Raw genomic sequence first — 17,621 nt, forward strand, 5'->3', positions numbered from 1 at the left:
TTAATTGTTTTATTTTATTTTTATGTTGCCCTTTTGAATGTATCGAGTAGTGATTAGGAAAACTAAAAAGAAAAAGAAAGGAGGAATGGGAATTACGTTGATGAATCACGAAAAGAGAAAAAAACTAAAAAAATAGCGAGTATTAAGAATTGAGAGCAAAAGTTAGGTGTCACAATCATACTTGAAGTAAGTAGATTGTGACCCCACTAGTGTAGATAGTGCAGTGGCGGCATGCACGTGTTGACATAGACAGAGGGTCAAGAGAAGTGTTGTGATGCCACCAAAGAGGATGATGCATCATGAACAAAAGTGGGCAAGTATGCCATGTTGAACATTTAGCAAAAAGACAAACAATCGTGTCATCGATGGTGTCACCAGATGGGGCCTCAGGCCGTAACCTCGGAAGTTGGGAAACGAGCGGCTCTAGAGTTAGATGTATGTTGCTAAGATATGCAAGCACGTTAAATTTCATATCAATTGGAGTTCAGACAAGCGCTCTACGTTGGTGAGTGACACATTCCATATGCATGGGAAGCAATGAGGAAAATGTTCAGAAGTACTATAGGGGGAGGCATGATGTCAGCTCTCCACCACCCTTGGACCCTGTGGCCTAAGTGAGTTAATCCATGGCACATGCGTGTGTCATGGTGTGGACGAGCGTTGCAAGACAAGTGTATTAGGTGTGTTCCATCGAGAATGAAATCTCATGGACAATGTCGGACGACACGGGTGTGTCGGCATTGCGCCCCTTCCCATGGGCTAGAGGTTCGATGTAGTACCTGGTATGTCATTTTGACTCGACATGGACTTCGAAGGGTTCAAGTCTTTATATGTTCAGATGGATGGATGTCCGGGAAGTTCCGAGTTGGAAAGTTGTCCATAGGTTCTTGACAATGATTCTCGATAAGCGTGCTTGAATAGGAGAGAGAAAGTTGATAACATTCTAACACTCGTGATGGCATCTTGAAGCATCAGTGGGACCCAATAGTTCCCAGTTGGCTCGATAGTTGGCCGAGTTGTCGTAATAAGTATTGAATGGCCTGGTGAAGTTCGGTAGGCAACTATTAGGCCAGTAGAAGCCCGATAGGTGTCGAAGTAGGCTGGTAGAACCCAGTAAGCATTATTATGTCCCGAAAAGCCTCGATAAGCTCCGTGGAGTGTTTTAAATTTGTTTTGACCCAACGAATGGTCTGAACACATCCCGGTAAAGTTCTGAAGAGATGTAGAAGTATGGGGGACGCGTTATTGGGAACCAAGATGACGAAGAGAGATGCGACATTGTGTTGCAATGACCTTAGCCTCATATTTGAGCAAGGTTGAGCCTCGGGACTTGGCCTAGAGTATAGGCAAGTTGGCTAGAGTTGCACATGAGAGAAAATACACTTATTGGCAATGTGTATGGTCAAATGAAGTTCAGTTTTGCACGAGTTCAGTTCGGTTGAGGATGAAGTAATGTCGCGTAAGGTTTGACAAAACTTCAAAGAGTCGAGCCAAAAGTTGATTGGGACTTAGGCTTCCTTTAAGGCTGACCATGATTGCGTGTGAAACATGGTGTCGCACGGTTGAAGAAGTACAACCATGATATTTAGAATTAGAGCCACAATTTTTTTAATAAAGTCGGACAGAAAGAAACCCAAAGATTGAATTGAAGACTTCACAGTTGCGTCAAAAGTGCCAGTTTGGTAGGGCAAATGTGAGTCAGTATCGGAGGCAATGAGTAGGTTGAAGCTAGACTTCTTAGTACTTAAGAGTGTCCTATGTCGACATGTCGTTAAGGGGAGCCTTACCCGTTAGTAAGCAAGAACCAAACTCATTTACCAAGAGTTTAGGTGTTTCGTTGACAAGAGATGAATAAAAGTGTTTCAGGTAGGGTGCCTTCAAAAGAACTATTACCACCAGAGGGATAATGCTATTGGTTACAAGCAGAAGAATTGGGGGTCAGGGAGACATCTGTCGGTCAAGTGCATTGGTGCATCAAGAGTCTGTATGGGTGGACATCATGGCTGTTAAGAGCCAAGTGATTGGGGAAGTAACTCGCAAAAATAGGTTGTTGTCCCGTGGGAATGCTCCCTTTGTGTGGAGCCAGTGTGTCCCTTAAGTCATTCCACATACCTAAGTGCGTTGAAGGTGACAAACAATCTGGCAGTTCAAAGAAAGAGAAAAGAAGCTACATCAAGAGCAAGAGAAGCATCTTCGCAACGTTGCCATACGAGGTGGCCAGATAGCCGAGTGAAGGGTAGTGTCGGCGAAAGAAGGGTTGTGTTTTTTTTTTTTCCAACTTTGCACCGTGTGAGCAGGTGCCACAATGAGACTATTTTGTGGTAGGCTTATGAGCCTCACCTCGAGGGGTGCATCATTATGTGTTGCTTATAGAATGTGTGTTGTGGCAGTTGAATAGGCTGAAGTCCTATGGGGTGGGATTAAACCCTGTTGCGGAGGCAGGAGTGTGACAAAGCATTGCCATGATTTTTTTGGTGAGTCCTAGGCTAAGTCCTAATGTTGGGCACGAGAAGGTCCCTGAGGGGGCGAGCCCATAACCATTGGCCTTCTTGTCGTGTGTATGTTGTGAGTCTCGAGGCAAAGTCCTTAAGTTGGGCGAGGTAGGTCCGTTGGTGGGAAAGCTAATAAGTAGTGTGTAGTTTCCATATTTGTTCTGACGTACGTCATTATAGCGAGTCCATTAGCAAGCCAACTCAAGTTCGGATAATCATTGAGATGATGTTGGGTTTAAGTTGTTGGGATTGGTGTCCTAATTCTCCCGGAGTTTCGTAGTTTGTAAACTGTACAAATTGTTATAAATAAAATAAGAGTTATTTTATTTGGCATTTACTCATATCCAATAAACAAAGCTTCATGGTTATTGCATGTAAACTTAAGCATGTATATGAGATATATAAGTGGATCATGTCTTAAGTGATAACCTAAAAAGGTCTGTAGATAAGGATTAAGGAGGGATACCTGATCCTGGTGACACTACGGATACAACCCGCTTTGTAGAGGTTTGCAAGTGTTGTAAACTACTATAGATTGTAGATCCTAACCATTCATGTAGAGACATGCGAGTGGAGTTGTCCTATACAAAGAGTTTGTATAAGACTGGACCACGAGATGACTAGTCTCTTTATATAACGTCATTGATACTTGAGACTTACGAGCATAGATGACATGACCTTAATTTTGAGTGTTTTGGGAACTTCTGCCTTTGAGGGCGGTTCTTTGATTAGTATGGGTGAGAGTAGCCAGATTGTCAACTCAACGTGCCTAGCTTTTTGGGGATTTGTCTGATTTGGGAGCTGGGAACTCAGTTACATAAAATGGAATTCACTCCTTCCCCGAAGTAGAGGTAAGTAGATAGATTGCTCCTTTAAGGGCTGATTCCGGGTCTTGAACATAGTGGCCACAACTTCTCTTTAGAAGAGATGACTCAATCATAATAGGACTATGACTTATGTTCATTAGAGGGATCGGTTGTACTTGAGGAGTTAGATGTAACTACAGGGGCATAACAGTTATTGGCCCAACTGTACTTATGAGCAATCTGTGAAGGGTTATCGCACTGTTGATTGGTTGATATGGACACAAAATATATATGTAGTAAGGAGAGTGCACCTGTCGGTCTTTAGTGGAGTGTTTGACAGTTAACGGATGGTGGATCCCATGACTAAATAGTTTAGTCAGTTATTCGCGTACCGTTGGAGCTTCGAGCTACAGGTCCATAAGGTCCCCTTGGTAACTCAATGGATTCAAGTTGAGAATTAGTTATTGGTGTTGATTTGAAATGTTTAAATTGACAATAGAAAATTCAATTATATATGATATGATCAGTGTGATGTATGAGATACATCAAGTGGAGGATTAATATAAATGAGATTTATATTAAGTATCATAAAATAGAAAAAGAACTATGGTTTATATGTTTCATGAGATGAAATATTAAAACTGTAGGTTATAAATATAATATGGTAAGTTGGTTATCATATATATTTATAATAATATTAATTATTAGAAAAATGTATATTTTTCTCTAATAACCAATTGAGTGGGGGGTTATTGGTGGTTTTATGGTAACAGTGAGATAAAAGGAAAAATATTTTCCTAAATTTACTAGAGTTGCTTAATTCGTAAAAGAACTCACGGTTTGCTGTCAAGTGAATTGGATTCACTAAATGATAGCTAAAAGAGAGACTAAACGATCATGGAGTGTTACTATACGATAGTTCACTCAGCTGGTCGTAGCTAAACGATCGCGAGGTATTTTTTATACGATGGGTTGCCTTCGTCTAAACTATTGAGCATTCGTTTATACGACAAACTTCTTCTCATCTCCCATTTGCTTAATCGTCTACACGATTTTTATTCCTCCGGTCTCTTCCTCTAACCAAGTTCACACAAAGCCACACTTCTGGATTTTCACACCGAGAATACCAAGGTAACCATTGTGGTGGTGTCCTCACTCAACTCAATTGAGTTTGAGGTTTCGGAGGTCGTTCGTTGGGTTCGTGTTTGTTGTTGATCATGTTGTGTTGCAGTCGTTGTGTTCGAGCATTCATGTATTGCTGTCTCGGAGACTGAACGAGCATTCGTGATCGAGGGAGATTGAAGAATGAGTCTTCAAAGGTATGTATTTGTTATCCTTTAATTTTCTAAAGCATGCTGTAATTTCGTTTTATGCATGACCTGTTAGTTTCCGTTTTGTGACTGTAATTGTTTATGTTCAATTTCGAATGGAATTTGGAATGATTATTCCGCTGCTCATGAAAATCATCATATCAGATTTCTTTCAATTGGTATCAAAGCCAGGTTATTCTGATATTCCAAATTTCATTTCTGATTTGAACTTCTTTTACAGTCGTGGTGGGTTTTCTACATTTGTGTTTAAATGTTAAATGCGTTGGTGGATGGCGTTGATGAATGTTTACGGGTTTAATTGCCTCTGTTTAAAGCTTTCTTTAAAATTACAAAGTGTTAATTTGTAAGGGCCCATGTGTTTTTAGGCATAATTAACAAACAATCGAGTCTGTAATTCAAAGTGTTTGAGTTTATCGAGTCGTTCATGATGAAGTTTCCAAGCATGGAGATGTGATTCTCATTGAAGAAGAAGACCAAGAGTTGGTTGTGTTGTGTAGCCTCAGGTAAATGATTGTTGGGATTTGGCTAAACGATTGTGTAGATTTTTCTACGCGATCGTGTACTATTTACTAAACGATCACTAAACGATGGGGTAATGTGTTTGCTCTATCGTGTAGACGCTAGAAGTAAACGATCGAGTGGGAGCATATGATGCTCATCATTTAATAAAAGATGCGCACACTAAACGATCATGTAGTTAGCATGCCTCATCGCATAGTCACTGACTACACGATCACGCGGTATACAATACTTTGGCGCTCGCTCAGTGATCATTTAGACGATTGTGCTTCATCGCATCATTGTCGTTTAGACGATCGTTTAAGGTTTGCTTTATGCATTGCATGCTGCACGATCGTGTACCTCATGCTTCATCGCATAGTAAAAGGTACACGATCGTTTAGCTCTGGAAGCGTTGGTAAACGATAGAGTAAAGTATTTACTCTTTTGTGTAGGCGATCACTCGAGTTTGGTACACGATCAGTGGAGACGCGGACTTCGACCGGATGGTTCAAGACCCGGTTCGCCTGTTTGAACCAGTGACTCTTTGCTTTTGTAATAGTTAGCTTTTGTTTCTTGAGGATTTGAGGCTATTTTTGTTTAATATACATGAGATGTATGTGGTTTATATGACATAGTGTATGACATACAGATTTGAAACCCATCTTAGGTTGTGCAATTATTCATGCATCATGTATTATAAGTGGCATGATGAAATTACAATAGAGCATGCACAAGCATCATGAAATATAAGAGTTATATTTATGCATGCAGTAAGCATATTCATGCATCATCTTTATATTATAAGCGTTATAGTATAAGGGTGAATGGAAGCATGTTTGCTTGGTTTGTTGCTTATTTGTATAAGTGTTATATAAACGTAACAATGAATGAACAATGCATGGAGCATGACACTTAGGCTAATTTATAAGCGTTATGAATGCCTTTTATGTGTTTGCTTCGCATTGTGGATAGTTTTGGTTGTTTATGTTATAAGAGTTATAATAGAAATTAGAACTAAAATCAATAAGAAAGAGTTGCATGCGGACTTAGGCGAACTCAATGTTTTAAAAGGGTTTTAAAATTGGATTGAGATAGACCTAAGTTCAAGGTTCTAATGGGATTAGCAACCTAAGTTTAATCTTTTTAAATCGATTTAATAGGATTAAATTGATTGACATAAAAGATTAAAATTGTATTAAATCTATCTATAAGGGACCTTTTGTCTAAGGCGGGTTCTGTCTGGGTTGGGGTATTTAAACTGACAGAAACGGAACACCCTTACTTGGGAACCTACCTGGAAAGGTGAATTAGATAGATTTTCTGCAAGCATGTGACAGTTGGTCAAAGATTCCGTTAAAGAGTTTAATGGATGATGATCAAAAGTTGTTCAACTATACAAGGTAAATGTTACTCTTGGGCAAACCTAAAAAGTCATCTAGTTAAAATTCTTAGTCGTGTTTTTTCTAAGTAAACTAAACCATAGGTTATAAAATACTCAGTGGGAGGAAGAGATATATATGATATGTCAATGATTCCACTCACGTTTCTCCCTGAATGTTCATGTCGTGAGATTCATACTTGGTCTCGTGGTGCCCTGAGAGCATCCCCTTCGGATGGTGTTTGCATGAGTCAATATCAAGGTGGACGAAGAGAGTGTTTATAGTAAGTGGGTGAAGGGTGTGTGTCAACACGTCCTACGGTCTTCTTCATTGGTTCGCATTGTGAGATCATTCTTGCACTCCCTTGTGGCGCCCTGGCAGCGTCCCCCTTCGGATGAGTTTTGTGCAATTGGTCAATATCAATGTGAATTCCAGAATTTGATAGGGTCACTTTAGTTTTTACCCCAATCATATATTTTTCCCTTTGGATTGGCTGCTTAGGGTGGAACTCTAAGGCCTAAAATGACGAGTCATACTTACAAGAAATTGTTAAGTAAGTTAATGATTTCTTGACCAAATCAATGATGGCTAGTCGTTATAGGAGCAAGAGTTGTTATGGTATTGATGGCTGATTGAGAATGTCTAAATTTAGAGGAGGGATGAATTGACCACCCTTCGGTGGCTTTTTTCCTAACCTTTGAAGCGTCATTGCGAAACTAGATGTCACATGGGATTCATGTTAGTTCTGCTAAACTATATTGGATGTTGTATGTTTTTTCAACGAGTATTTGCTTAAAACCTAACATAGGTCAATGTGTTTTTATTTTTAGCAACATGTTTGATTTTCCATTAAATGCTTCTAGTTTGACCGATTACATGGAAAGAGTCTTGTAAAACGCATTTCATCGAACGACCTTGAGTTTGTGATGGTTGAGGAGTGTCCTCAATTCCCGACCTTTGATGCACCGGGAAGTGTTCGTAATGCATACGAGGTGTGGATGAAGGCTAATTCATTGGCCCAAATTCACATATTGGCTAGCATACCTGATGCTTTGACCAAAAGGGTTGAGAACATGGTCAATACACGTGAGATCATGGACTCGTTGCAAGAATTTTTTGAATGTCAGTTCTTACTTTTTGAGCACAAAGGGATGGATGAAAATACCAGTAGTGTTAGTTCCTAACTTAAACTCCAGGAAGAGAAAGCAAGTGTTGTTAACTCTTTTAAAGTTCATCGACGATAAGTGTTATCTGACATGGAACTTTGAACTTATTTAGGTTCTGATATTAATCCCATTACTCTTCAAAAGAAAAGGATGTCTAAAGACAGTAAATATGATTTATTGGTCTTGAAGACGTGTTTGGTAGAGAATGATGATTCTGCCTGGATCCTTGATTTGGGTGCTACTAATCACGACAGTTCCTCTTACCAAGGATTCAGTTCTTGGCAAATATTGCCACAAGGAGAGATGACTCTTCGAGTCAGTACTGGTGAGGTTGTTTTAGTTGTTGCTATAGGCAGGTTGAAGTTATTTTTTGACAAGAAATATTATCTGTTACTGGATAATGTTTTTGTAGTTTCTCATATCAAGAGGAACTTAATCTCGGTTTCTTGTCTCATTGAACAAGGTTATACCGTCTCCTTTTCTGAGAGTAAATATTTATTTTCAAGAATGGGATGGAGATTGGTTTTGGTTCAATGGAAAGTAACTTGTATGTACTAAGGCCGTTAGTCATAAAAGCCTTGTTTAATACTGAAATGTTCAGTACAACGACAACATCTAAAAGACCAAAGATTTCTCCTAAGGAAAACGCCCATCTTTGGCATCTAAGGTTAGGTCATATCAACCTCAATAGGATTGAGCAGTTGGTGAAATGTGGACTTCTAAAGAGTTTAGAAGAAAACTCCTTGTCGGTGTGTGAATCATGTCTTAAAGGCAAGATGATCAAGTGACCTTTTACTGGAAAGGGTTATAGAGCCAAGGAAGCCTTGGAGCTTGTACATTTAGACCTCTGTGGTCCGATGAGTTTTAGAACTCGAGGTGGGTATGAATATTTCATCTATTTTATAGATGATTATTTAAGGTATGAGTATCTCTACCTAATACAATGTAAGTTTAAAGCCCTTGACAAGTTCAAGGAGTATAAGGCTGAAGTTGAAAACTTGTTAAGTAAGAAGATAAAAACACTACGGTCTGATCGTGGTAAAGAGTATATGGACCTCCAATTTCAAAACTATATGATAGAACATGGAATTACATCCCAACTCTCGGCCCCAGGTACACCTCAGCAAAATAGTGTATCAGAAATGAGAAAGAGAACCTTGTTGGACATAGTTCGGTCTATGATGAGTTATGCTCATCTTCTAGACTCGTTTTGGGGTTTTGCAGTGGAGACTACCTGTTATATATTCCGAACAATGTTCCTTCAAAAAGTGTTTTTGAAACACCTTTTGAGTTGTAGAGAGGTTGTAAAGGTAGTTTACACCACTTCACGATTTAGGGGTATCCAGCCCACGTGCTTGTGACTAACCCAAAGAAGTTAGAACCGCATTTGAAAGTTTGCCTCTTTGTAGGCTACCCCAGGGAAACAAGGGGTGGATACTTCTATGATTCGAGTGAGAACAAAGTGTTTGTCTCCACAAATGCTATCTTCTTGGAATAAGACTACATTAGGGATTATAAACCACGAATTAAATTATTTTACGTGAGATTTCTAGTGAGACTGAGACTACTGAGAGTTCAACAAGAGTTGTTGAATAGACTGACAAATCAACAAGAGTTGTTGAGGTTGGTACATCTAATCAACCAGCTCAAGAGTTGAGACCGTCTCGATGTAATGGGAGGGTTATGAACCCACCGGATTGCTACATGGGTTTGACTGAAGCCCAAAACGTCATTTCTAATGATGGGATCGGGGATCCATTGTCTTTTAATCAAGCAATGGAGGATGTTGACAAGGATAAGTGGATTAAAGCCATGAACAAGGAAATGAAGTCTATGTACTTCAATCAAGTCTGGGAGCTTGTGGATCAGTCTGACGGGGTAAAACCTATAGGGTGTAAGTGGATCTACAAGCGAAAACGAGGTGTAGATGGAAAGGTGCAAACCTTTAAGGCTCGACTTGTGGCAAATGGTTATACCCAGATTGAGGGAGTGGATTACGAGGAAACTTTCTCACCTGTTGTCATGTTAAAGTCTATCAGGATACTCCTGTCCATAGCCACATTTTATGATTATGAGATATGACAAATGGACGTCAAGACTTCCTTTCTTAGTGGTAATCTTGAAGAGACCATCTACATGGCTCAACCAGAGGGGTTCATAGTTCCAGATCAAGAGCAAAGAGTTTGTAAGTTTAATAGGTCCATTTATGTGTTGAAACAAGCGTCTAGACCGTGGAACATTAGATTTGACAGTGCGGTCAAAATCGTTTGGCTTTGATCAAAACGTTGATGAGACTTGTGTTTACAAGAAGATCATCAACAACTCAGTAGCTTTCCTGGTACTGTATGTGGATGATATCCTACTCATTGGGAATGATGTAGGGTTTCTGACTGACATTAAGAAGTGGCTAGCTGCCTAGTTCCAAATGAAATATTTAGGTGAGACAGTATGTTCTAGGGATCTAGATCATTCGGGATCGTAAGTGCAAGAGGCTAGCCTTGTCTCAGGCATCGTACATTGATCAAATGTTGATTAGGTATATGATGCAGGATTCTAAGAGGGATTTGTTACCCTTCAGGCACGGAATCGTATTGTCTAAGGATCAGTGTCTTAAGACACCTCAAGAGGTTGAGAAGATGAGACAGATTCTCTATGCTTCAGCTGTTGGAAGCTTAATGTATGCAATGTTGTGTACCAGACCCGACATTTGCTATGTAGTAGGGATTGTCAATCTTTATCAATCCAATCCAGGATTAGATCATTAGACGGAAGTCAAGACGATCCTCAAGTATCTTCGGAGAACAAGGGACTACATGCTCGTGTATGGAGATAAGGATTTGATCCTTACAGGATACATAGACTCTGACTTTCAAACTGATAAAGATTCTCGTAAATCGACACCAAGGTCAGTGTTCACTCTGAATGGAGGAGCTGTAGTGTGGTAAAGCATCAAGTAGGGATGCATCGCGGACTCCACTATGGAAGTCGAATACATAGATGCTTGTGAAGCAACTAAGGAAGTTGTTTGGCTGAGGAAATTTCTTACAGATTTGGAAGTTGTTCCAAATATGGATTTTTTGATCACTCTCTATTGTGATAACAGCGGGGCTGTGGCAAATTCGAAGGAACCTCAGAGTCATCGTAGAGGCAAGCATATCGAACAGAAATACCACTTGATCAGGGAGATTGTGCATTGCGGTGATGTGATAGTCACGAAGATCGCGTTGGAGCACAACGTTGCTAATCCGTTTAAAAAAGCTCTCACGACTAAAGTGTTTGAGGGTCATCTGGAGAGTCTGGGTCTACGAGACATGCGACATCTTGTCTAGGGTAAGTGGGAGATGATACTGGGGTATAGTGTATGCCGTAGTTTATTGTATATTATACTTGTAATTTTTCATGTATTGTACATAAGTCTTCCGAGGCATTAGGATAAATGGGAGATTGTTGGGATTGGTGTCCTAATTCTCCCAAAGTCTTGTAGTTTGTAAACTGTACACATTGTTATAAATAAAATAAGAGTTAATTTATTTGGCATTTACTCATATCCAATAAACAAAGCTCTATGGTTATTGTATGTAAACTTAAGCATGTATATGAGATATACAAGTGGATCATGCCTTAAGTGATAACCTAAAAAGATCTGTAGTATAAGGATTAAAGAGGGATACCTGATCCTTGTGAACTATGGATATGGCCCGCTTTGTAGAGGTTTGTAAGTGTTGTGAACTACTACATATGGTAGATCCTGACCATTCATGTGGAGACATGCGACCGGGAGTGTCCTATACAAAGAGTTTGTATAAGATCGGACCACGAGATGACTAGTCTCTTTATATAACGCCGTTGATACTTGAGACTTACATCTCACCTAAACGACCATAGGTGACATGACCTTAATCTTGAGTATTTTGGAAAATCCTGTCTTTGAGAGCGGTCCTTTGATTAGTATGGGTGAGAGTGGCCAGATTGCCAACTTAACATTCCTATATTTTTTGGGATTGTTCTGATTTGAGAGTTGGGAACTCAGTTACACAAGATGAAATTCGCTCCTTCCCCGAAGCAGGGGTAAGCAGACAGATGGCTTCTTTAAGGACTAATTTCGGGTCTTGAACATAGTGGCCACAACTTCTCTTTGGAAGAGAGGACTCAGTCATAGTAAGACTATGACTTATGTTCATTAGAGGGATCAGTGGTACTTAAGGAGTTAGATGTAACTACATGAGCATAACGGCTATTGGCCCAGTTGTACTTATGAGCGATTTGTGAAGGGTTATCGCACTATTAATTGGTTGATATGGACATAAAATATATCTGTAGTAAGGAGAGTGCAGTTGTTGGTCTTTAGTGGAGTGCCTGACAGTTAACGGATGGTGGATCTCGTGACTAAAGAGTTTAGTCAGTTATTCACGTACCGTTGGAGCTTCGAGCTACAGGTTTATAAGGTCCCTTTGGTAGCTCAATGGATTCAAGTTGAGAATCAGTTCTTGTTGTTGATTTGAAATGTTCAAATTGACAAGAGGAAATTCGATTATATATGATATGATCGGTCTGATTTATAAGATACATTAAGTACCATAAAATAGAAAAAGAAATATGGTTTATATGTTTCATTAGATGAAATATTAAAACTATAGGTTATAAATATAATATTGTAAGTTGGTTATCATATCTACTTATAATAATATTAATTATTAGATAATTATATCTTTTTCTCTAATAACCAATTAAGTGGGAGGTTATTTGTGGTTTTATGGTAACCGTGAGATAAAAGGAAAAATGTTTTCCTAAATTTATTAGAGTTGCTTAATTCGGATAAGAACTCACAGTTTGCTGTCAAATGAATTGGATTCACTAAACGATAGCTGAAAGATAGACTAAACAATCATGGAGTGTTACTATACGATAGTTCACTCAGCTGGCCGTAGTTAAATGATCTCAGGGAATTTGATATACGATAGGTTGCATTCGTCTAAATGATTGAGCATTCGTCTATACGATAGACTTTTTCTCATCTCCCGCTTGCTCAATCGTCTACATGATTGTTATTCCTCCGGTCTTTTTATCTAACCAAGTCCACACAGAGCCCACACTTCTGGATTCTCATACTGAGAATACCAAGGTAGCCATTGTGGTGGTGTCCTCACTCAACTCAATAGAGTTCGAGGTTTTGGAGGTTGTTCGTTGGGTTCGTGATCTTGGAGATCATTGGTTCGTGTTTGTTGTTGATCGTGCTGTGTTGTGGTCGTTGTGTTCGAATGTTCGTGTATTGCTGTCTCGGAGACTGAATGAGCGTTCATGATCGAGGGAGATGAAGAATGAGTCTTTAAAGGTATTTATTTGTTATCCCTTGATTATCTAAAGCATGCTGTAATTTCGTATTATGCATGATCTGTTAGTTTCCGTTTTGTGACTATAATTATTTATAGTCAATTTCGAATAGAATTTGGAATAATCATTCCGCTGCTCATGGAAATCCTCATGTCAGATTTCCTTCATAAGTGGGGGAGAGTGTTGCAATCCCATAAGAATCAAAGTGGATTGCATCCCCTAAGTGTATCATTGAGGATGTTGACAGTTTAAGTGCGGAAGGTGTCATAATCATACTTGAAGTACGTAGATTATGACCCCATTAGTGCAGATAATGTAGTGACGACACACAAGTATTTACATATCTGACAAAGACAAAGGGCCACGAGAAGTATTTTGATGCGATCAAGGAGGATAGTGTATCATCCAACACACCAACATAAGTGGGCAAGTATGCCATATTGAACATTAAGCAAAACGACAAACAATCGTGTGATCAGTGGTGTCAGTGATAAACTCAGTGGGGGCCAAAGGGCACTGGGCCATGACCTCGGAAGTCAGGGTTCCATCGTGAGTTTGGACGAGCGACTCTGGAGTTAGATGCATATTGCTAAAATATGCAAGCATGTTGAATTTCATGTCAATCGGAGTTCAGGCGGGCGCTCTACCTTGGCGAGTGATCGTTCGTCACATTTCATATGCATGAGAGACAAAGAGGAAAATATTCAGAATGTACTATAGGGGGAGACATGGTGTCAACTCTCCACTTCTCGTGAGCCTTGTGGCCTAAGTGTGCTACCCCATGAAACATGCGTTTGTCATGGTGTGGGCGAACGTTACAAGACAAGTGTCTTGGACGTCTTCCATTGAGAATGGGATCTCATGAACAATGTTGGACGACACAAGTGTGTCGGCATTGTGTCCCTACCCATCGGCCAGAGGTTCGATTTAGCACCTGGTATATTATTTTGATTCGATAAGGACTTCAAAGGGTTCAAGTCTTGATATGTCCAGATAGATGGATGTTTGAAAACTCCCGAGTTGGAAAGTTTCCCATGGATTGGTTGATATGGTTCTTGATAAGCGTGTCCGAATAGAAGAGAGAAAGCTGATGACATCCTGACACTGGAGATGGCATCTTGAAGCATCAATGAGACTCGATAGTTCTCGATTGGCTCGATACTTGCCCGAGTTGTCCCAATAAGCATTATAATGGCCTAGTGAAGCCCCATAGGCGACCATAAGATCGGTAGAAGCCTAATAGGTGCCGAAGTAGGTCGGTAGAGTCTGATAAGCATTATTATGTTCCAGAAAGCCATGATAAATGTCTGAACCACCTGGTAAGCCTGAGTAGAGTGTTTTAAATCTTTTTTAACCCAAGGAAGGATCCGAACTCATCCTGTGAAGTTCTGAAGCGATGTAGAATTATCGAGACGTGTTATTGAGAACCAAGATGACAAAAAGAGAAGCGACGTTGCATTGTGGTGATGATTAACCTCATATTTGGGCAAGGATGAGCCTCAGAACTTGGCCTAGAGTAGAGGCAAGCTGGTGAGGGAAAATACACATACGGACGACGTGTATGGTCGGATGAAGTTCAGTTTCGCATGAATTCAATTTGGTTGAGGATGAAGGAACCTTGCCTAAGGTCTAAAGAAGCTTTAAAGAGTCAGCAAAAAATTTATTGGGACTTGGGTTTCTCTTAAAGCTGACCAAGATTGCATGTGAATCATGGTGTTGAACATTTGAAGAAGTACGATCGTGACACTAGGCATCAATATGTGTACACAACAAGGTTGATTATGTAATTTCACTTTGTGATGATGCAAATAAAAAGTTACAAAACTTAGGTTTCTAGAATGTGGATCGGATCGATCATTTGAATAGGGGAAATTATCTTCTCTATATCTAAAGGTATCAACATAGTATGCATCTCATGGGAAATATCCTAAATTGTCCAATACTCGATTTAGGCATGTTTAGGAGTGATTTTAAAATAGTTAAAATCATTCAAAGTCTTTAATAATTCAAAATCACGTTTATGCTTGATTTTATATTTTTTAATTCTATTTATACACCACTAAAATTGTTTTTTAATGATAAGGAGTGCTTTTCAGCATGGTAAAAATGTTTTAGCATGGTAAAAATATTTTTAACTATTTCAAACTATTTCAAAATCACTCTTAAGTTGCAGCGGGTGAGTAACTAAGGTTTTGGACGTCTTTGTTCAACACTAGATTGGAATAACCTTTCCATTTCCATTATTCATGCTGTAATCGAGAAATATAAGGCACCAAAATCCCCATCCTTGTTTAGGTTGAAAATGGAGGAAATGGGGAGGAATTTTCTTTTCCTGAACTAAATGAGAATCCTCGTCTCTGCATTTACCCTGTTCCTAATTCCTACCCCTTTTACTTTCTCGATGTATTATTATTCGGATAATTGCAATGTGTAGTACATTTAATAATCAAGTGTATGCAATATTTTATAGAATTACAAAAATAGTAAAATCTATCAGTGATGGACTCTTATAAGCGATATGGTCTATTACTAATAGACTTCTATTAGCAATATGGTCTATCACTGATAGACTTTAAAAGCTGAATCTAAATTTTGTTATATTTACAATTTTTTGACATTGTGTTATATTTGTTAATACTTTGTGACTAGTTTTTATACTTGCAACTGTCCCTATTATGATTATATATGCATAATATTTAAATTTGAAATTTTATTGTTTAATGACTTAGATAATTATATATCTCTCAACCATAAAATTGAACATTTGGACTACATACATTAAGATAAATTGATAGGTTAATTATTTTGTTTATATGCTAAATTATGAAAAATCTTCTCGACCATTGTAATTTGTATAAAAAATATCCCTAAACTTTCAAAAGTTTCAAAAAATATCTTCAAACTTAAAAAAATGGGTTAAAAAATATCCTTACCATTAGTTTTGGATGAAAACTATTAGTGTTTTGTTTCTAAATTATTCTTCAACTTTCAAAAGTTTAAAAAATACCCTCTTCCATTTTTCACCCTTTTTTTCAAAGTAAGTCTACTAATGCGACTTTTAGAAGTTTAGATGTGTTTTTTAAGAAAAGGAAGATGTACTACCTCCCTCTTCCATTTCCTCTCTCTCCCCTACTTCAGTATATGACCAAACACTTCTCTATTTTTCTTATTTTTTTTTCTCTTATTCTCCTTTCTTGCTAACTATTTGACCTTTGTTCATCTTATTAAAAACAAACTGTGAAGATATATAAATTATAACAAAAAGAAAAAAAAAATAATGGAAGCACTGAGGAGACCTTAGGACTAAATGGTTTAACAAAGTTATATATTAGTAGTTGAGTGTGTTAATAGCCATATACGTTGATTTTGTATTTGGTAAAAACATTTCAACTTTTTTTTTTTTTTTAGAAAGAGTATTAAAGTAACTTTTAAAAGTTCAAGGATATTTTTTAAATGAGTATTAATGATTTGTGTTTATATACTAACAATAAGTGTTTTTTTTTTAAGTTTAAGGGTATTTTTCAAATAAAATACTAATAGTTTCCATCCAAAACTAAGGGCGAGAGTATAATAGTTTTTTCCTTCTAAATTTAAGAGTATTTTTAAAACAATTGAAAGTTCAAAGATATTTTTGATACAAAATACAAAGTTTTGGGGTATTTTGTATAATTTAGCCTAGTTTATATGAGGAGGTTTAAGGGTTCTCTTTAATTCTCTATGTGAAATTATCTATTTAAACTATTTAATTCTTTTTTTTTATAGTTAATAATATTTTGGCATGTTAGTTGTTGGTATTGAAGAGTTAATATAATTTTAATAATAGGGACTAAAATAAACACTTTTAAAAGTTTAAGGACTAAAACGAATGTTTTTCAAAGTTTAGGGACCAAAGTAAAACAAAATTCAAAGTTCAAGAACTAAAATAGGATTTAAACTAATATATATTTATATTTATGACTAAGTACTAATATTGTTTTTTCATATTTTATGAGTATTATACGAGATATCAAAGATATCTCTATAAAACTTTTGACATATCAATATATTGATGAATATATTTAATTCATTTATATATATATATAAACAAGATGAGGATTAACTCTTAGGGAAACCTGATCCTCGCCACGCCCATGAAAATCCATAATTATGTGGATTTTGGCAGACCCACATTTTAAATGTAAAAATGGGTTTTAAATTGTATTTTAAATCATACAATATATCCTTTGAAAAGTTTCTTTTTTACCTTTTAAATTTTATAATTTGTTCCAAAAAATTACCTTGGAATTTGATAAAGCAGTTGATGGGTAAATTTAGAAGAAATGCGCCATATTTTTTACAAACTATACAAAAGATTAAGATCATTATTACTATAAATTTAATCTCAAAAGTTATCGTTAAAATCTTCAATATAATCATTCTTTACTTATCAAGTGTCACACCAATTTAGATGGAAAAGGTTACAAACATTGTCATGCAAGCTTTCCAAATTTTACATATTAGCCGTTACATCAATATCCATCTTATTTTAATGGAAAAAAAACTCTTTAACCGATATTTTTTTCTTAAATTTTTTTTTTAAGTTTATGGATAAAAAACAAAACTTTTCAAAGTCTAG

The sequence above is a fragment of the Benincasa hispida genome, chromosome 1 (assembly GCF_009727055.1).
Source record: "Benincasa hispida cultivar B227 chromosome 1, ASM972705v1, whole genome shotgun sequence".
Classification (NCBI taxonomy): Eukaryota; Viridiplantae; Streptophyta; class Magnoliopsida; order Cucurbitales; family Cucurbitaceae; genus Benincasa; species Benincasa hispida.